This window comes from Puma concolor, chromosome A1, assembly GCF_028749965.1.
Source record: "Puma concolor isolate L17-30 chromosome A1, mPumCon1.1.hap2, whole genome shotgun sequence".
NCBI classification, from domain to species: Eukaryota; Metazoa; Chordata; class Mammalia; order Carnivora; family Felidae; genus Puma; species Puma concolor.
Window position 1 is genome coordinate 133,948,879 of NC_141667.1, and position 19,333 is coordinate 133,968,211.

Consider the following 19,333-nt stretch of genomic DNA (forward strand, 5'->3'; position numbering starts at 1 on the left):
CCTGTTTCTCCTCCTGCTGTGCCCCAGGGAAGTCTATTTAAAACACAATCTGCCTCCCTGTTACCTATATGGCACTTTGAGCTCTTCAACATCGTACAAAGTCTCTTTATTTTCTTCCAGGTCCTTTATGGCATTTTCTTTTCAGCGAATGATTTCTAGTTTCCCCCAACAGTATGCGGTTTCTTATTCTTTCACAATTAATTGTTATTTAGAATTTTTTTGTGTGCCATGCACCATACAAAGGGGTTATAAGCCTGAATTAAACGGTTCAATGATGTAGGTACTAGTATAATCCAAGTCTGCTGATGAGAATGAACTTTGCCAAGGTTATACAGTGAGAAGGTGGAAAGTGGGGCTGTCACGGGGCGCCTGGGTGGCGCAGTCGGTTAAGCGTCCGACTTCAGCCAGGTCACGATCTCGCAGTCCGTGAGTTCGAGCTCCGCGTCAGGCTCTGGGCTGATGGCTCGGAGCCTGGAGCCTGTTTCCGATTCTGTGTCTCCCTCTCTCTCTGCCCCTCCCCCGTTCATGCTCTGTCTCTCTCTGTCCCAAAAATAAATAAACGTTGAAAAAATATATACATAAAAAAAAAGAAAGTGGGGCTGTCTGAACTGAGCAGGCTGGCTCAGGAATCATGTGACTGACCATTACCTATTTGGCATCTGTGAATTCCATTCCCTCTCCTGCCCTGCCCAAAGTGCCTATCCTTCAATGTCTTCGCCTGGATAAATTCTACTTAATCTTCGAGATTACTGTCGATGACCTTCATGAGGTTTTCTTTCACTAACTTCATCTCACCTATGTGTACTCTCTGTCCTACCGCAGGATTCTGTGAACCACATTGTTATCGCACTGGCAACAATGCATTATGCATTTTTACTTCTGGCTAATGCTGCAACTTCTTGAGGGTAGGAACTGGCTCATCTCTCTGAACTGCTGGCATACTGGAATCATATTCTATAAACCATACATAAACACTGAATCAAGTCACCATGGAGAATCGCTTCTGTTTCAGGAAAACCTTCATATAATCTCTACCGAATTCTCATAGTGAAGGTTAATACTGAAAAAATTGGAAGAGGAGAAATGTGTTTTTCTCCAGGCTGAGTATGAAATGATGGCAGGATAGTCAAGTGTTCCCTTTAAAATCTAGATGATAAAATAGTCTTTCATAATAAAAATAGCGAATAACAAGAATATCTACACTATATTTAAAATGCTATAAAAAGAATTGTTATAGAGGCTGCTAAGGGAAATCACAACTAGACTACCTATGTTTTCTCAAATCAAAATAAAAAATATCAAGGCCAACTACTTTTTCACTGAGATAAATTAAAACTTTGAATTAAAATAGTTATATTTAACATGTTTTTGGAAGGAGAAAATGATATGGACGGAATAAGTAATTTATGAGTTAAGAATAATGAGTTAAGAATTCACTCCATTTGCTAACTTAGAAGACTAATAAAACCGAAAATACATTATTGAATATCATTTTCCATACTTCAGTGTCAGAAAAATTCAGCTCCATGTTGAACCATATTTTTCTTTCCTATTCTAATTAATGTCTTTAAATAGGTTCTGTATCAACACATATTAATAGGATGATGGACAGAGAATAGGAAGATAAATGTTTTTCATACTTTGACGATAAGGAGGAAAAGTAAGAGATGATGTGGAGTCATTATGGACCAGTTTAGTTGCTGGGAGGTAGGGTGAAAGATGTTGAAGTTGAAAGAGATTTGAGTTCTGTGTCTCCCTCCCCCTAATTCATGGGACTAGATACAAGTAAGTAATAACATTAAGAAATAAATGCTTTCTTTTTAAAAAAATTTTTTTTAACGTTTATTTATTTTTGAGACAGAGAGAGACAGAGCATGAACGGGGGAGGGTCAGAGAGAGGGAGACACAGAATCCAAAACAGGCTCCAGGCTCTGAACTGTCAGCGCAGAGCCCGACATGGGGCTCGAACTCATGGACTGTGAGATCATGACCTGATCCGAAGTCGGCCGCTTAACCGACTGAGCCATCCAGGCGCCCCGTTTTCTTAACTGATTGCTAGGAAAATCTTATGAGGATGATGTAAAATGCCTGACCCAAAGTCTAGAATATAGTAGCAACCCATAATTATTCTTTTTATTGGGGCAATATACCTGAGATATCTTTTTCTTCTAACTTGTCAAATAGCACAAAGAGATAAAAACATCATTATATGTAATTTGTTGTCTTTGTGAACTTTGGTGAAAGTTGTGGACTTTAAGGAAAACCAAGTAAAGAATAATGGCAAGAATTTACTTTGCTTGGATGTTAACTAATTAAAATAAGAAACTGCAAATAAAGCAGAATCTCACAAATTGCTTAAAACCCCTTAATGCGTTTCTAACAGTACAGTCCTGAGGCAGCCCTTTCCAGGATCACTGTCTCACCTCCACCAGGGAGGGATTCTGGCCACAGCACACGTTGCCGGGTGACCCTGTTTTATCAACAGCCACTTGCCGCATGGAACACACTCAACTCTTCCATCTGTGGTGGTACCGTCTTTCAAAGCATACACAAATGCTATTATTCCTGAAAGGCAACTGGTCTTTTTCAGAAACAATAAAACTTCTTAAATAATGTGTCCATTTGAGAGAAGAGGTTTTGCTTCCAAGAGTTAGCAATTTGGACATTTTCCCAAAGTGGTGTAATGTGATTTTCCAAATTGGGAAGATTACAACCTCTCATCCAGATGATCCTTTTGGGATCTTGATTCTCATGTAAGAAATTAGCTACAGCCATGGAGAGATCTAGTGATTCAACCATTGTTTACCATTAGTTAAATTTTCCTAAAGCTGTTTAACTTGTAACAGAAAAGATTATCATTAAAGAAAAAAATTGGGACAGGGCCTTTTTTTTTTTAACCACATATCTGGAACTATCAGGAAACACTGCTTAGTTCCAATTCTACAGATTTGAAAGAAAACAAATAATTGTGAACCTTTATCTGTACCAGTCACTGTAATAATCATTTCCAATGATGATATCACTTAATCCTCACAATATCTCCATTATGTGTCTATTATTATGACTATTCTGTAGATGCAGAAGGTGCTGAGGTTAATTGGGGAGATGGGACTCAGACCCAGGCAATCTGATGGTCAGAAAGATCTCCAAACAACCAACTATAGTGCATCTCTTTCTGGATCAAAACTCTACATTAATGCATATAATCTTTTTTGTTTTATGAATAATTTTAAATGTCTCCTGTTAGCAGAAATGCAACTCTACGTATACAGTTCTAAAACCAAGTCGTGTGCATTATATGGAGAACATTCTTGAAGTAAGACATTAGCAACACCTCTCCTCATACTTCTGCAACTGAGCTACATTTTAATAATCTCAGTTTAAATTCATTTTGACAAAGAGCCTAGGGCAAATAAACTCTCTACTAACATTGTACATGGTTGTCAAGTCAACTGAAAAAATATTTTTATCTTATAAAACTTCTCAACTTGTTTAAAAGTCACTGCCAGGAAGTTTTGTGATATCCTGCGGAAAGCTGGAGAAACATTTGGATTGTGAAGATGGTCCCTTTTGATGTTTAAAGAGTTAGAGAAGAGAACATTTATGAATTCACTCACATTTTTTGCATAATTTGGAAAGGGTCAGATTTGTAAACAGTAATTCTTTAGAAGACTAAATTTTTTGTGCTCAATATGTTAAATATTTCACCATGATGTATTATTTCCCACTAGAAGTTCTATATTATATAGAAAATTTTATTTGAAAAAAGAAACAAACTGTCCTAATGTCTAAGTGGAAGTATATTTCCACAAAATAACAATTTCCTACAATTCCGTGGCTACATCTTATTTGGAGTAACTTAGCGGCTGTGTGCTCACGGTGGGGGGGGGGGGGAGTACAAAGTATTTTTATTACTTTTTATATTTTGAATAATTTTAATTATTTAACTGTCAGTTGTCACAAAACAGCGAAATATGTACTTCTATTGGAAGTCCAAAGACCGTGTAAAGGCAGACAGCAACAATGTCAAAAATGTTCTAAAAAGTAGAGGTACAGGGGCGCCTGGGTGGCTCAGTCGGTTAAGCGTCCGACTTCGGCTCAGGTCATGATCTCGCGGTTCGTGAGTTCGAGCCCCGCGTTGGTCTATGGCTGACAGCTCAGAGCCTGGGGCCTGTTTCAGATTCTGTGTCTCCCTCTCTCTCTCTGACCCTCCCCCCATTCATGCTCTCTCTCTGTCTCAAAAGTAAATAGACGTTTAAAAAAAAAAAAGTAGAGGTACAAAAACAGGGATTACTTTTGACCTTGCTGTGCATATGAGGTAGCTTCATCTAGCAAATGAACAAACACTTGGGAACGCAGTATTTGTTGCATGCTGTACTGAGCTGGGATCATAAAAATGAGCAAGATTCAGTTCCTACCCTCAAGGAGTTTATTCTCTCCTGGGGTTAGGACACACTATCCTTGCCTTAGGAAGCTAACGCATGCCTGGACCCTGTTAGCTCTGTATTCCTTAAAGCTCTCCTACCCCTCCCTCCCTTTCCACAGCTAGTTATACCAATGAAGACCAGTGCTGATCCTCTTGAATTCTGGACTCTTGTCATGTCTGCCTGACTGACCTTGTGCCCCTTAACTCTTTGCTTTATTAAACCATGCTTTAATGAATTTAGTTTGTTATGAATACATTAATACAAAAACCTAGTTTCCTAGGCAAAATATTTTAATATTCCTTGGCAACCAGCGACACTGAAAATGTGAATAATGAACTATGTGCATCAGAAACCTAGGGATGTTGGGGCACCTGGGTGGCTCAGTCGGTTGGGCATCCGACTTCGGCTCAGGTCATGATCTCATCACGGTTTGTGGGTTCAAGCCCTGCGTCGGGCTCTGGGCTGACAGCTCAGAGCCTGGAGCCTCTTTTCGATTCTGTGTCTCCCTCTCTCTCTGCTCCTCCCCCACTCATGCTGTCTGTCTCTGTCTCAAAAATGAAACATCAAAAAATTTAAAAAGAAACCTAGGGATGCTGATGTTGGGTTAGTTAAAATGCAGAATCCTGTATCCTGCCTCAACTGATTGAACAAGACTATTTAGAGATAAGGCCTAAGAAACTTTATTTCAAGTCATTTTCTAGATGATTCTTACTCAAAATTCTAAAAAGTACTGACCTATATGACAAAAATCCAAGATTTTTATCTTATTTTTCAAATAATCTGTAAACTCACTTCAATCTAATTTTCACAGGAACACTTAATTCCAGCCTATCATTTTGTATAATTCCCTCATATCAGAATGCTTTCCCCAGATTGTCTATAATTACAAATGCAACCCCCATTTTAAGACCATCTCCCTGCATAAAAGACTCTTCAATAAATTCGAGCATATATTTTCCATGGTTCTTAACTTCTGTGGCTTTCAAATATACGGCATGTATACATATCAGAACTACCTTCTATTTTTAGTGAATTTAGCACCATCTAGAATTTAAGTGTTTGAAGAACATATTTTAATTCCTTGATATATTTAGTTCAATACCTTATTAAATAAATGTCTACAGACCTAGCCACTGATACAGTATCAGAGAAGCAACTAAATATTCTGCAAATGTGACAGCAAGTTGAAACTAATATGACTTCTTACTGATTTAGGGAAACCATAAGCCTGAAAGATCTGTAGGTGATCTGTTTGAGAAAAGCTGCTTGCCTGACTCTGGACCACACATTTGCCAAGATACATTAGAGAAATACAAACAGAAAGCCAATTCCTGTAAGACCACTCATTAGCTGGGTGATTTTTTCCCTCTTCCACCTACTCACTCTGACATCCAAACCTACGTTTGGAGAGAATCTGGGTGTGTGGGAATGCTGCCACATCTATACTGGCTAAAGTCCCATTATGATTATTAACTTGGACAAACTACTTATTACTCTAACTGGTATCATTGTCTAAATAAAGTATCAAATACAAAAGCTGTGTCAGTGGTCTATGAGGGTCTCCATAATATGTTCACTTCCTGCCAATCCAGTAAGAATTCTAAAGGATATGAAATCACTCCTTGAATGAACAGAGGGATGTATGACCCATGGAAGCTGAAAATATCCTTTGTACATTAAAGCATTCATAAAAATAAATATACCACTACTGATTATTATTATTATTCATTCACTCTGTATTATGTGTTAACCACTGTGCCATGCAATTAAAGCATGAACAATCCAACAGTGAACCTTGAAAGGCACACTTATCCAAGTTGTAGGGATGAAGAAAATTAGCACAGACACATTGACTTGCCTAAAGTTTATTCAGTGAGTACCTGGCACGACAAGAATTCCAGCCCCAGTCCCCTTCTCTAATAAGTTTTCCCTATCACCTGCCCACTGAGTAGTTTCTAACCTTAACCCAGGCATGTGTACCACAGGAAGATACTTGTGACTTTTGCTGTAGGGAATCCTAGAGGGTAGAATGTGGTTAAAGAGAACAACGTGGTTACATGTGGCCATTACCAATTTGAGTGGGTCAAAGAGTATTAATTACAGAATAATTAAGTTTGGACATTTTAAGGAACAATGGATTTCTAGAGGTAAGAGTCTATTTGGTTTTTGTCTACTATAGCAATCTGTTATTACTTCCTGTTTCCGGGTCTAACAGTCTTAGATTATGATGTAATGCCTTTATCTTCATTTTTCGTTTACTTTTTATTGTTTGCCATAGTGTCCCTTTGGCATATATCCTCTTTCTTATAGTAGACATATTGACGCACATCAATGTAGAATGAAAAGCAAACATCTTATTCCCTTTCAAAAGGAACTCCTCTTGCAAATTAAGAGAGAGAGAGAGATCAGCCAAATTTATGTTTGACAGGATGCCTCCTGGGGCATATGCTAGCTTCTTATTGAATTAGAAGAATTTTAGATTAAATAATCCTATCACTAAACTGCTGTATTTGGCCCTTCCAAGTCTATGACTTCAGGACTTGTATGAAATAGCAGGATAGGCCTGTAACCAGACTTCAAGATAGACTTCATCATAATTAATACATATCTTAACCACTCTATTTCCACATAGTTTATTTTATATATAAATACAAAATATTAGGTACCAAAAACCATTTTGCAATATTTGTATTTGCATAGTTATAAAACTACCTTTTTTTTTTTTTTTTTTTTTTTTTTTTTGCTCAGTGAAGGCAACTGCGTTCCTTGACCCAAACTAATTCCTCTCTTCTACTTCTTGAACTCAACTATCCTCTACTGTAAAGCTCAAGATGACTGACCAAGAGATGAGTATTTGTACAACAAATGCTTACGCATTCAAACAAATATTCAAGTGCTATAATGCCCAATGCACTCACCTTTGTGCTGTGGGAGAAAAAAATGTATTACACAGTAATTCTATTTTCATAGCGACTGCTGTTCAGTAGGATATGTGTGTAGGGGGTAGAAATATCAGTACAAATCAGTATATATTAGAAATTAAGGGATATTTACAATAAACAGTGCAAGGAAATTAAAAAATATATTTCCAAAAAGTGATAGCACTTGTCTTGATGATTAATGGATAAAGAAAATTGGAAGATCTACACATCAGTAGGACTGGGAGTTGAAATAAGAAAAAAACATTAGTAAAGACAAAGTTTGAACATTATGGATCATTTGCCTTCATGAGATGGAGAAGTGGACTATCATGTGAGAAAGGTAGAGGGGACCACTGTAAAAGTCATGAATCCAAGGCTAAGTCCACTCATCAGGTAGGAAAGGACAATAAAGATTTCTGAACTAATGAGTGAGACACACCAGAAAGGTAAAGTGCTAAGGCAAAAAGACCAGGGAAGCAGGTGTTGCAGTGGTCCAAGCCTGGGAAGAATAACAATAGAAATAATGGACAGATGGGAAAGCTCTTTCCCAAGAAAACCTAGTAAAATGTGGCAACTGCTTATGAGAGGAATTAAGGGGAGAGAGGGTTAAAGATGTTTCAGATGTCTCAAATGAAGAACTGTCAGCGGTACTGATGCCACCAATACAGAAAAGCGGATGTCTGAAGAAGTGGGTTTATAACCTGGTCCTACTCCTGGTTCTATTCCAGGCACAATTTCCAGCAGAGTATGTAAGCAAACGTCACTGATTTCAAAGGCTTGTTAGTTCACAAGACATCTGCATTCTTGGTACTCTGGCAATACTTAAAACTTTAGCAGGTGCCCCACATATTTATTGCCTTCAAGGAGCTAACTTTGCATATTTATTGCCTCATTAGCCTCTTAGTACTGAAGAAACTCCTGAACTGCCAACTTAGTGGAAAAGCCATGCCTCTACGCCAAAGTTTAGAAATATATATTCGTCTTTTTGCCTGGTTCAACAAGTGAAACAAAAACCAAAACCACATAAGCATTTTCTGGCCATATCAAAAAATGTTCTATGTTTTTACAATGACATGATTTATAATTTCCCCCAACGTATGTAATTTTATCCACTTGACATCTCTACAAAGAAGCCAATCTAATTACCATGTGAAAGTCTTAATCAGTAAATAAGCTATTAATGTTTAAAGCAGTTTCTTTCAACTTATAAAAATACTGAACTCTGCTAGAGCTTTCTAATTTTCTTGGCACAGTTACAAGGAGAAGTTATCACAAATGTGCTAAAGTCCAAATTACAAAATTGTGCCATACACCAGTTTCAAAACAAAGAATTTTGTCCACAACTTTATGCCCACTGTATTATTTCAAGAATATAACATACCTGAAATGGGCTTTTTCTACAATTGGGAAAAGAAAGTACTGAGCCATCAGACGCTAATGGGCAAAAAATAAGTATTATTTTATTAATGTAAAACAGTGACCATTTTCAAGTCTTTCTGATTATTTTTATTGGCTGCATACTTTTTAGGTAAGGGGCCTAACTTCAGCTAGTCAGAAAAAGGTGAGATGTTCAACCATTCTAGGAAGCAAAGAAACATGAACACAAATGAAATTAGAATTTAAAATGTGTTATACTCAAAGCTGGCAAAGGAGCTGAACCTCTGAGTCTGCTAAATTTGGAAAACGATCGCCACATGGCCTCCAAAAATAGTGTACCACTTTATACTCCTCTCCGAAATGTATAACAATATCTATTTCCCCCACACATTCCAACACTGTACACTCACTTACACTGTTAAAATATCATCTAACATCTATTCATTGAGCACATCTGAACGGTGTTAGACAATGTTAAATACAATGTTAAATAACAAAAGCAACAAAAAAGAACAAACAAAACAAAACAAGCCCCTGTACCGAGGGACCACACTTGAATTAGACATGCAGAGATCACATAATGATACATATACTGTAAACCTACAATTGTGAAAAAATTAGGAATGAAAACTACAGACAGCCTATAAGAACATATGTCAAGGGACTTAACGTATCCATAGAATACTTTTCTGAAGAAATGATCTGAGAGAAGAATAAGCAAAAATAGGGAAGAAGGCAGGAAGAATTTTCCTGCCAAGGGAAGGGAATGGTCCGTACAATGGGAGTAAATATGGATTCACCTGTACGGATTTATGTAACCTGACGGGTGAAAGTAGAATTGCTTTGTGGTCTGAAGTGTCATTCTATCAATAATGCTAAGTTTCTGTTTTTGTTTTTTAATAAAAGCCATGCATAGACCTCCATGAGCTGTGTGGTACCATTTTTTTTTAAACAGGGCTTTCCTCATTTCTTGTATTGATTTGTAAGAGCTCTTTTTATATTAAGGAAAACATCACTTTCTCAGATACGTTGCAAATACTTTCACTGATTGTGATTTATCTTCTATTGTATTTTTTCCTTTGCAAGGATACTTATTTCGAGTTAATTTTATGTGACTTTTCCTTAAATACTTCTAGATTTCATATCTAGAATTATACACATTCCCTATTAAAAGATGAAAAAATAAAAAAAAAGCCAACCAAAAAATGTCAATGTCCACAATCATTTTGATGTGTTATGATGTCATAAACATGGTACAGAATCAGATTCCTGTTATGTTTGTTATGGAATGATTCATTTCTTTCCACAGACTGTAGGTTCAGCTTTTATTATATGGCACATTTATAAATCTTTTCCTAATTATAGGTTTAATTTTTTTTTACTCTGTTCCATTGACTTACTTCCTTCTTCAAGCACCAGAACAAACTGCTTTATCTACTATGAAATATATTAATATCTGATAGAATTCACCCTCTCCTCTCCTGTTAGTTTTTAACAACAAATATCTTATATTGATTTTTCCACATGGAGTCTATAACCAGTATGTCTAATTAAAAAAGAAAAAAAAATGGAAAGCAAATACTATTGGCATTTTGGGCAGGTCACATTAAATTTATATAGAGATAATTATCATTTTATAATATTCACTGTTCCTATCCCAAACCAGAAAATGTCTTTCCATTTACTTAAACCACTTTTATGTCTCTCTGTGTGGATATAAATTCTTCTTTTTATAAGTCTTGTACATTCTTCTGTAAGTATTTGTTAGGTATTTTATCTTTTATATTTTTATTTTATCTTTTGCTATATTCAATATAAATGCATTTTTTCTTTCTTTATAGTGACCAAGTGGCTGCTGAAAAGCAAAAATTGTTATATAATTTTGTAACCCCCCCCCTCCTCAAATTCTCTTATTGTTCTAATAGAGTTTTTTTTTTTTTAGTAGGTTGTCTTGAGTTTTCCAATTATACAAATAATGTTCATTTTGGCATTCATTTATAGTTTTATTTTTGTTTTAATATTATGAAATATTTTCATGAAAACAAATATGTAAAATATATAATCTTCTTTTTTCTTAATGTTTATTTATCTGAGAGAGAGAGCACACACACACACACACACACACACACACACACAAGTTGGGGAGGGGCAGAAAGAGAGAGAAAGAGAAAGGGGGGGAAGAGAGAGAGGGAGAGGGAGAGGGAGAGGGAGGGAGAGAGAGAGAGAGAGAGAGAGAGAGAGAGAGAGAGAGAGAGAGAGAATCCCAAACAGTCTACATGCTTAGGGCAGAGCCTGATGTAGGGCTCAATCTCACAACTGTGAGATCATGACCTGAGCAGAAATCAAGAGTGAGACACTTAACTGACTGAGCCATCCAGGAGTTCCAGAAATTAAAAAAGCTTAAAATCAGATCAGTTCTAAGATCTATGTCAGATGTCTCTATTAGGTCTTATGTTTCTGTCTTCAAAAGAGGGCACGGAGTATGTGCTGCTTTAGAAATAATTTCAACTCTAACGTCCTAAAGATAGTCTCATATATTTTCTCTTAAAAGCCTTGTCTGTGATATATCAGTCTTTATTTTATGCAGAATTGATTTTTAGAAATAATCTGAAGGTATTCAATTTCATTTTTATACATGCGGTAAGCCAAGTGCATTATCATATTTTTCCGAAAAGTCAACTTTCTATACTGATCTGCCAACACCTTGCTCACATATCAGGTTTTCCTCTAGGCATGGACTCATTTATGACTCCATATTTTGTTCTATCAGACCATATTTGTCCATATTTTCACAAATGTTTAAATGTCTTAGCTATTCTGGTTTCAAAATTGGTCTTGATTTCTGTTAGGGAAAGGTTCTTACATTAGTCTCCCTCTCATCCTCCTCTATCTTCGTCTTTTCCTTCTCCAAGGAAGTTTTGGCTATTTTGACTATTTGCACTTATATACAAATGCTGAAAATATTTCCCAACATCCATATAGAAGCTGTGGTGGTCTATTTATTGGAATTTCCATGAATCTATAAATCATTTACAACAGAACTGACATCTGAAGAGAATAAATTTATCCACAAATGTGGTATATTTTCATTGACACAGGTTTCACCCAGTAAATTTTAATAAGGGTGTATAATTTCCTATCTTTTTTTTATTCATTCCTAAGTACTCTGTGTTTTCAATTGCTACAGTAAATAGTATCTTTTTTTTTTAATGACATTTTGTATTTTTGTGTTGACAGCTGGTTTTTTGTATATTTCTTATATTTAATAATCTTACTACATTCATGAATTAATTCCATACTTTACTTCTACATAACATCATAATTTTATACAGGGAATGACATCATTTGCAAATTAAAATAGCTATCTTTTTTCCATTCCCATCTCTACAGCTTTTATTTATTTTTCTACCAAGGTTCACTTGTTTGTGTCCCCAGTATATACACAGAAGCAGATGTGGTGAGATTCTTGTGATTTTCTTAATTTGTAGAAATGTTTCTAATATTTCACCATTAAGAATAATGTTTCCCATTGATTTTGGTGAATATACATCAGCAAGCTTTGTCTTAGTGTTTTTCTTTTTAATTGTGCATCTCTTGAAATAATATAGTTTCTACCTTTAAGCTATTAACATGGGCATTAAGATTCTTAAATGATAAATGACCTTTCCTATCCTGATATAAAGCCAACTTTATTCCCTTATATTACCTTTCTTTGTTTACATAGTGCTACTTTATTTTGAAAATGTTTTCTGGGGCACCTGGGTGGTTCAGTCGGTAAAGAAGCTGACCCTGACTCCTGAATTTGGCTCAGGTCATCATCTCAAGGTTTGTGGGTTCGAGTCCCACACTTGGTTCCATGCTGACAGGGTTGGAGCCTGCTTGGGATTCTCTCTCTCTCTCTCTCTCTCTCTCTCTCCATTGCTCTCTGCCCCTCTCTGACTTGTACTCTCTCTCTCTCTAAGTAAATAAACCAAAAAAAAAAAAAAAAAAGGAAATTTTTTTCATCATTCTCAGATAAGAAAGTACTACAACTTTTATTCCCCATAACTGTCCCTTATTGATTTTTATGTTACATTAATACTAGCTCAAATAATGAGTTGCAGGGTGTTCCTTTATTTTCTAGAAGAATTAGATTAATATTAGCATTATCTATTCATTGAACCTTTTTCTGTGTCTGAACTTGTGTTTTCTTTGGGATGATTCTAATGCGCTGATACAATTTTTTAAAATGGTTATAGAGCTTTATGTCCTTCTATTATATTTTCTTAGAATTTTCCCATTTCATCTGTTTTTATCATGACAGTATTCAGTCTATTTTCTTAGTATCTTTTTAATACTTTCAGTATCTGTTATACTGCCTTTGCTAATTTCTAATACTGTTGAATTATGCCTTTTTTCCTTAATCAATTTTATATTTGCCAATTTTATTCGTATTTTCAGAGATCTAATTTTGACTTCATTATTCACTTTCATTGCATTTTCCTATTTTATTAGTTTCTACTCTTTGTGGTGTCTTTCTTCTAATATCTCTTACTTTGTTGTTATGCTTCTAACCCCTTAATATGAAAATTTAGGTCATTAATTTCATCATTTAATTTTTATATATGTGTTTAAAGTTACTCATTTTCCTCTAATTGCTCCTTATCTGCAATGCTACAAACTTGCAAAATAGTATATTTGTTATTGTTTAAGTCTGAGAGTATTCTGGTTTTCCTAATGATTTCTTCTCTGATCAATGAGTTTTTCCAGAGTATGCTTATAAATTTCTATTATGTATTTATTAAGTTTGTTTTTGCTATTGGTTGTTTAACTTAATCGTATTGTGATAGGAAAAATTCATCTGTAAATTAATTTTAGGGAATTTGTTTAGACTTGAAGAATAAAATAATATATGGTCATTCTTCATAAATATCTGTATTTTGAAAGAGTACGTATTCTTTATTACTCGGCTGCAGGTTTCATATCTGCCCAGTAGACCAACGTTTTTAGTTGTTCAAATCTTTTCTCTTCTATAGAGATCTTTCTATTCAGTTTCTATACAGAAAGCAGTGTTAAAACCTCCTACTGTGATCGTGGCTATTTATCTGTTTTGTTAATGTTTCTATTTATGCTCTGAAGCTTTGTAATTACAATATGTTAGATGCTGATAGATTTTTTTTTTCATTCCATGTACTGAAGCAAACTACTTGCCATAAGCCAGCTGGAAATACACATTGCCTTATAAGGGACTGTGAAGCTTTGACTTCCACTCCCCAGAGTGCATTCAACCCTGAACAACTCCATCCAGTACCAAGATTAAGCACCCAGTGAATGAGAAATTCTAGCTCTTTTATATGGAAAGATGCCTTCTACCTCTAATATGTGGAAGTTTCTCCTGGCTCTTTATCTTGGCTACTTATATAAAAAAAATTCTCCTTTTGGGATTTTTAAGCATTTGATATGGGGATAGGAGACCTCAATGTCTTTTCAAATTCCATTCAAGAAGAATCTTTTTTTTAATAAAGTATCTTTTAATGTTTGTTTTTCAGAGACAGAGAGAGAGAGAGAGAGAGACAGAGAACACGAGCAGGGGAGGGGCGAAGAGAGAGAGGGAGACAGAATCTGAAGCAGGCTCCAAGCTCTGAAGCGTCAGCACAGAGCCTGACATGAGACTCGAACCCACGAACCAAAAGATCGTGACCTGAGCCAAACTCAGTGCTTAACTGACTGAGCCACCCAGGCAACCCCCATTCAAGACAAATCTTAATGTGATTCCTAATGTGAATTTTTAATGTGAAAAGAAATGCCAATATATTACTTAGATATAACAATGAAGTTCCTTAAGAAGAATATTATTTTTCATTTCTGTGAGACAATTAGTACATTTGTATATTCAGCTCTTCTGCAGAGCATAGGAAGTCATAGAGACTTCACTTTTAGAAATAACAAATTTATCTTCATTTAACAAATACATTTTTGAGTACATACTATGTGCCAAGTATGAAAGTAGTATTCTTCTAGATGCTGAGAATACAATAGTGAACTAAGGAGTTAAGAATTCACTGTACACATACAGATAGATAGATAGATAGATAGATAGATAGATAGATAGATAAATGTGGTTGTGTCTACACTTTTAAGAAATATTAACAGAAAGGCCTCAATGAGAAGGTGGTACTTGAACAAATATCTAAAGAAGAAAGGCAAAGGCTTGAAGTAGGCGTTTTGAGTTTTAGAAAAGAGGCTGATGTATCTGGAGCCATGTTGGTAAGGAGGGGAAAGGTAGGGAAGGAGGCTAGACCTGGTAGGGCCTACTGGGCCAATGTAAGAGCTGGGGATTTTACCGGTGAGATAGGAAGCTACTGGAAGTCTATGCAAAAAAATTGGAGAATTTGCTTTGCTGTGAAGGAGTCTTCCTGGCTCTGAGTTGAAACAGGTTGTGAGTGACAAGGGCTGATAAAGTAAGATCATTTAGGAGGTTACTTTAACAGTCCACATGAGAGATGATGGTGGTTTGGTCCAGAGTGGCAAGAGTAGAATTAGTGAGATGTAAAGAGAATGTGGATATGTTTTGAAGGCAGAGTCAAGAGCTGATGGGTTGAATGTGGAGAGTGAGAAACGGAGAGAGCTCAAAGATAATTTCATTGTGTTTAGCTGAACAACTAGAAGAATGGAGCTTCCAATTACTGTGCCAGGAAGACCTCAGGGGAGAGCCACTTTTGGGTTGCGGGGAGTCATTTCTGTATGTGCATGGAATAAAGGCTCACTCCATGTGGCCTTGGCTATATTTACCAGTCCACCACATTGTTTTTATAAAACTTTACCTGATTCCTTGTTAAAAGTTTCAGACACTATTTAAAAACATTCTAAACAATTTGTGCAGTAGCATCTTTCCTCTAACACGTTTTCATTGACATTCTTTGCATAAGAATATTTTACTAAGAAAATTACTATATTAAAGCATTCACTGATTTAATACATATATACTGAACGCTTGATATGTCCCAAACACTATCAAATGCATTAGGAATCCCATGACAACAAAAAACTGGCACAGTTCATTACCTCTTGGAGCTTACACCCTGTGAATAGATGAATGAATGGACATTTATAGAGATAGTGCCATGAAGTATTTAATGGAGAGACTGACCTACACAGAACACATGCTGTAGGAAATGATTACTGATATGCCCTATGAATTATGATCAGGATGAGAGAATTCGTGAAATGGGAGTATTCCAGGCAGAGGGGGTAACATGTGCCAATGCACTTCAGTGTGAAGGGGCATAACACATGAGAAACCCTAAAAACTCTAATGGGGCTGCAAGTGTGCTAACAATAAAAGGGTACATAGTATGAAGTATGGCTGAAGAGATAAGGTAGGAACAGATTACACAGGGCTAGCCCAGAAGCAATGTGAGTAAAGGTAAGGTAATTAGAAGTATCCTTCAGCATCTGGGGTGTAGCACAGTAATTAACAACATGAACTCTGGATTCGGATAGCTTGACTCTGAACATCCACTCAGACACTTAATTGGCTGTGTGAGCTTTCACAATCATACTCTCTAAAATACATCTAATATGATTACCTTCCTTCTTCAGGTGGCAGCAGAAGTCTTTGGTCTCAATGAGCTAAGTCAGGGTAGTTCTGCTGTCCAAGAAATCTCCAGACTTAGCAAGGTTAGAAAAAAACTCACAGGATTATGTTACTAACAATTACCTTTAAAACGATTATTTCTCTGGTAATTTACATACTTTACAATCTCTAAGAGCTGGGCATAAATTTTAGTAAAAGCTTATCCAATATAAGAGATTACTTTACTTCAAGTTGGAAGGAGTGAATTATTTGTGGCCATAAAGAAAAAAAGGATATGATACGTATATACGGTATATATTTCTATTTTTTGTTATATAAATTATAAATGCATTATATATGATACATATTATATGTTTATAGTATTGTTGTAATGTCTATATGTATTATACTTAGCAAAACTATCTACAACGCCACTAAATATTTGTGTCAGAAAAACATGTATTATTGGCAGTGGATCATGTCACAGAATTTATGGCTAAAAATATTTCATAAATATACAAGAACAGAGATACACAATTCAATTGCAGACCACCTTTCAGGCTAAAAAGAAAAATATTGGGCTCTCTACCAACTTAAACATGACCTCCATGCAGCACTAACTTAGAGTGTTATGTGGCAGGGTCACTCAGAGTGTGGTCCGTGCCCGGGCTGCCATTGGTGAACTCCTTTTTACCGATCTGTACCTAGATAAGCAGCTGGCACTACAATATAAATTGGCTACAGCACTAAGCACACAGTTGAGTTCAACTGACTGTTTTTCTCTTTTCTTTTCTTTTTCATTTCTTTCTTTTCATTTCATTTCAGTTCATTTCTTTTTCATTTCAAGACTTTTTCAATGAAGCAAGCAACGTGCTATATTCTGGCATAGCTCTTTACATCGTCAGGGACCACATTTTGAACGGTAAGATAATTTATTGAGCAGTTAATGACAAATCAAATTTAATGGAGAGAACTTTACTACATACACTAAAATAAAGTCTAGGTGGCCTTCTAACAGTAAAAAAAGAGTGAGGGAGAAGACTTGAGAGAGAGAGAAGAAAATATAGAACAAATAGACAAAAATGTATTTTTTTAAATTTTAGAATGAGGTGTCATTTCTAACTACAAAAAGCTACAGAGGTAATAATTTAAAAAATAACATTTGACTACTAAGAACATTTTCGGTTCAAAAACATTAAAAAACAAGATTAAATTAATAGAACTAGAGAAATATTAACAACATATGTGATGAAAAAAGAATGCTTTTAATATCAAAAGAACTCCTGAAATATTAATCTCTATCAGCTTCAGTTTCAACTGTAAAAAAGACAATAATCACAAAATATAGCTCCAGATTTTTATGAGATTGGATTATAGAGGAGTACACAGTATTTAGTACAATGCCTGCTCATAAAAGAAGACATTATTATTTTTTTAGAAAGGCTTTAGCAATCTAAGTACGATATCTTAAGGCTTAAAAATATTGTGCAATTGTGAAGTACAAAGTTACTGCAACAGGTTTGGGTGGTCCAAAACTCGCACACAGAAAAGACAGGTGTGGTTCTCGCCCAGATCCTGGGAGGTAACCTATAAGCATCTGGCACATCCATCCATCCTCCCTCCCTTCCTTTTTATTTTTATTTTAGAGAGAAAGAGAGAAAGTCGGGGAGAGGGGTAGAGGGAGAGAGAGGGAATCTTAAGCAGGCTCTACACTCAGCATGGAGCTTGACACAGGGCTCCATCCCACGACCTGAGCTGAAATCAAGAGTCCAACATTCACTAGACTGAGCCAACCAGGAGCCCCTGTAATATCTCTTCTGATAAGAATATCTTTGCTTACCTGGGGACTCCAGGACAAGTCAGATAGCTTATAACAATATGATTTTGGGGTAGGACATGACTAGCTGGACCTCTGGAAAGGATGGAAGTGGAAGGTGTGCTTTGTAGGTGGTCGGCTGTGCCTCCATGACCAACATTACCACCCAGTAAAATCCCTGGATACCAAGGCTCAGGTTAGTTTCTAGGGTTGGGCAGTACTTTGTGCGTATTTTCACACATTATTGTTTAGAGAATTAACACACAGTTAGTTCTGCACAACTCACCTGGGAGAAGACAACGTAAAGCTTCTGCCAGGTGTTCCCTAGACCCGGCCCAGATGCCTGCTCCTTTCCTGACTTTAATCCATATCCTGTTACTGTAATAAACTGTCAGTATGAGTAAAATAGCTTTACTGAGTTTTCTGAGTCCTTCTAACAAATCATTGAACTTGAGGGTGGTCTTGGGGACACTCCCCAAACACAGTAATCTAAGTACAATTTATATATACATAATAAAGTCTGGCTGAAATAAAGTAAAATTTCTTACTTTAACAAATTGTTGTATATAAAATATAGTGTATATGTGTATACATATGCATCCAACAAACTGTCAAATTCATGAACAACTTCCTAAGGTATTTTTTATTTATAAAAATAAAGTTTTAGCCTTTATGACAATAAATTTATGAAGATCCCATTTGTTTTTCATAAATATAAATACACTTAGTACCAATAAAAACATTCTATGGTTGACATTTTTGGTTATAAGAAAAAAATCACATGACTGACCTATTGTTTAGAAAGGAAAATAACTGTGAAAAGGAATCATAAAACATTGGAATAAATCATTTATTTCCCCTTTCTTGCTATGGACACTAATCTATACTTCTATATATAATTACATACAAGATTTTTTTAATTGGAAATTTCCTAAAGGAAAATTCGATACATTTTTACATTTAAGATTCATTCCCCTTTTGAAATAGTAAAAGAGGATTTTTGGTTCTCTTCAATTACTCAAGGGTACTTCAATTACCCTTAAGACTTGGCTTTTATTTCTTGGTGCCCCTTACTGACTTTTCTAGCCATACGTGGGGTTTCTCTGGGAAATTCTAGAAACCAAATTCAGATAAAAAACATAAACACACTCATCCCAAATCAGTTTAGAAACATTTCATGTGTAATTATAAAGTCATTCTTGAATTGACAAGTTTGAATGGACTCACTCTGCCATTC

The 19,333-nt window shown here is 35.7% G+C and overlaps 1 protein-coding gene across 2 annotated transcripts in view; it reads right to left on the reverse strand.

Moving 5' to 3' along the window:
- The window catches only part of ADAMTS19 (ADAM metallopeptidase with thrombospondin type 1 motif 19), a 247,466-nt gene that overhangs the window by 108,008 nt on the left and 120,125 nt on the right, over window positions 1–19,333 (reverse strand). The window lies entirely within an intron of this gene.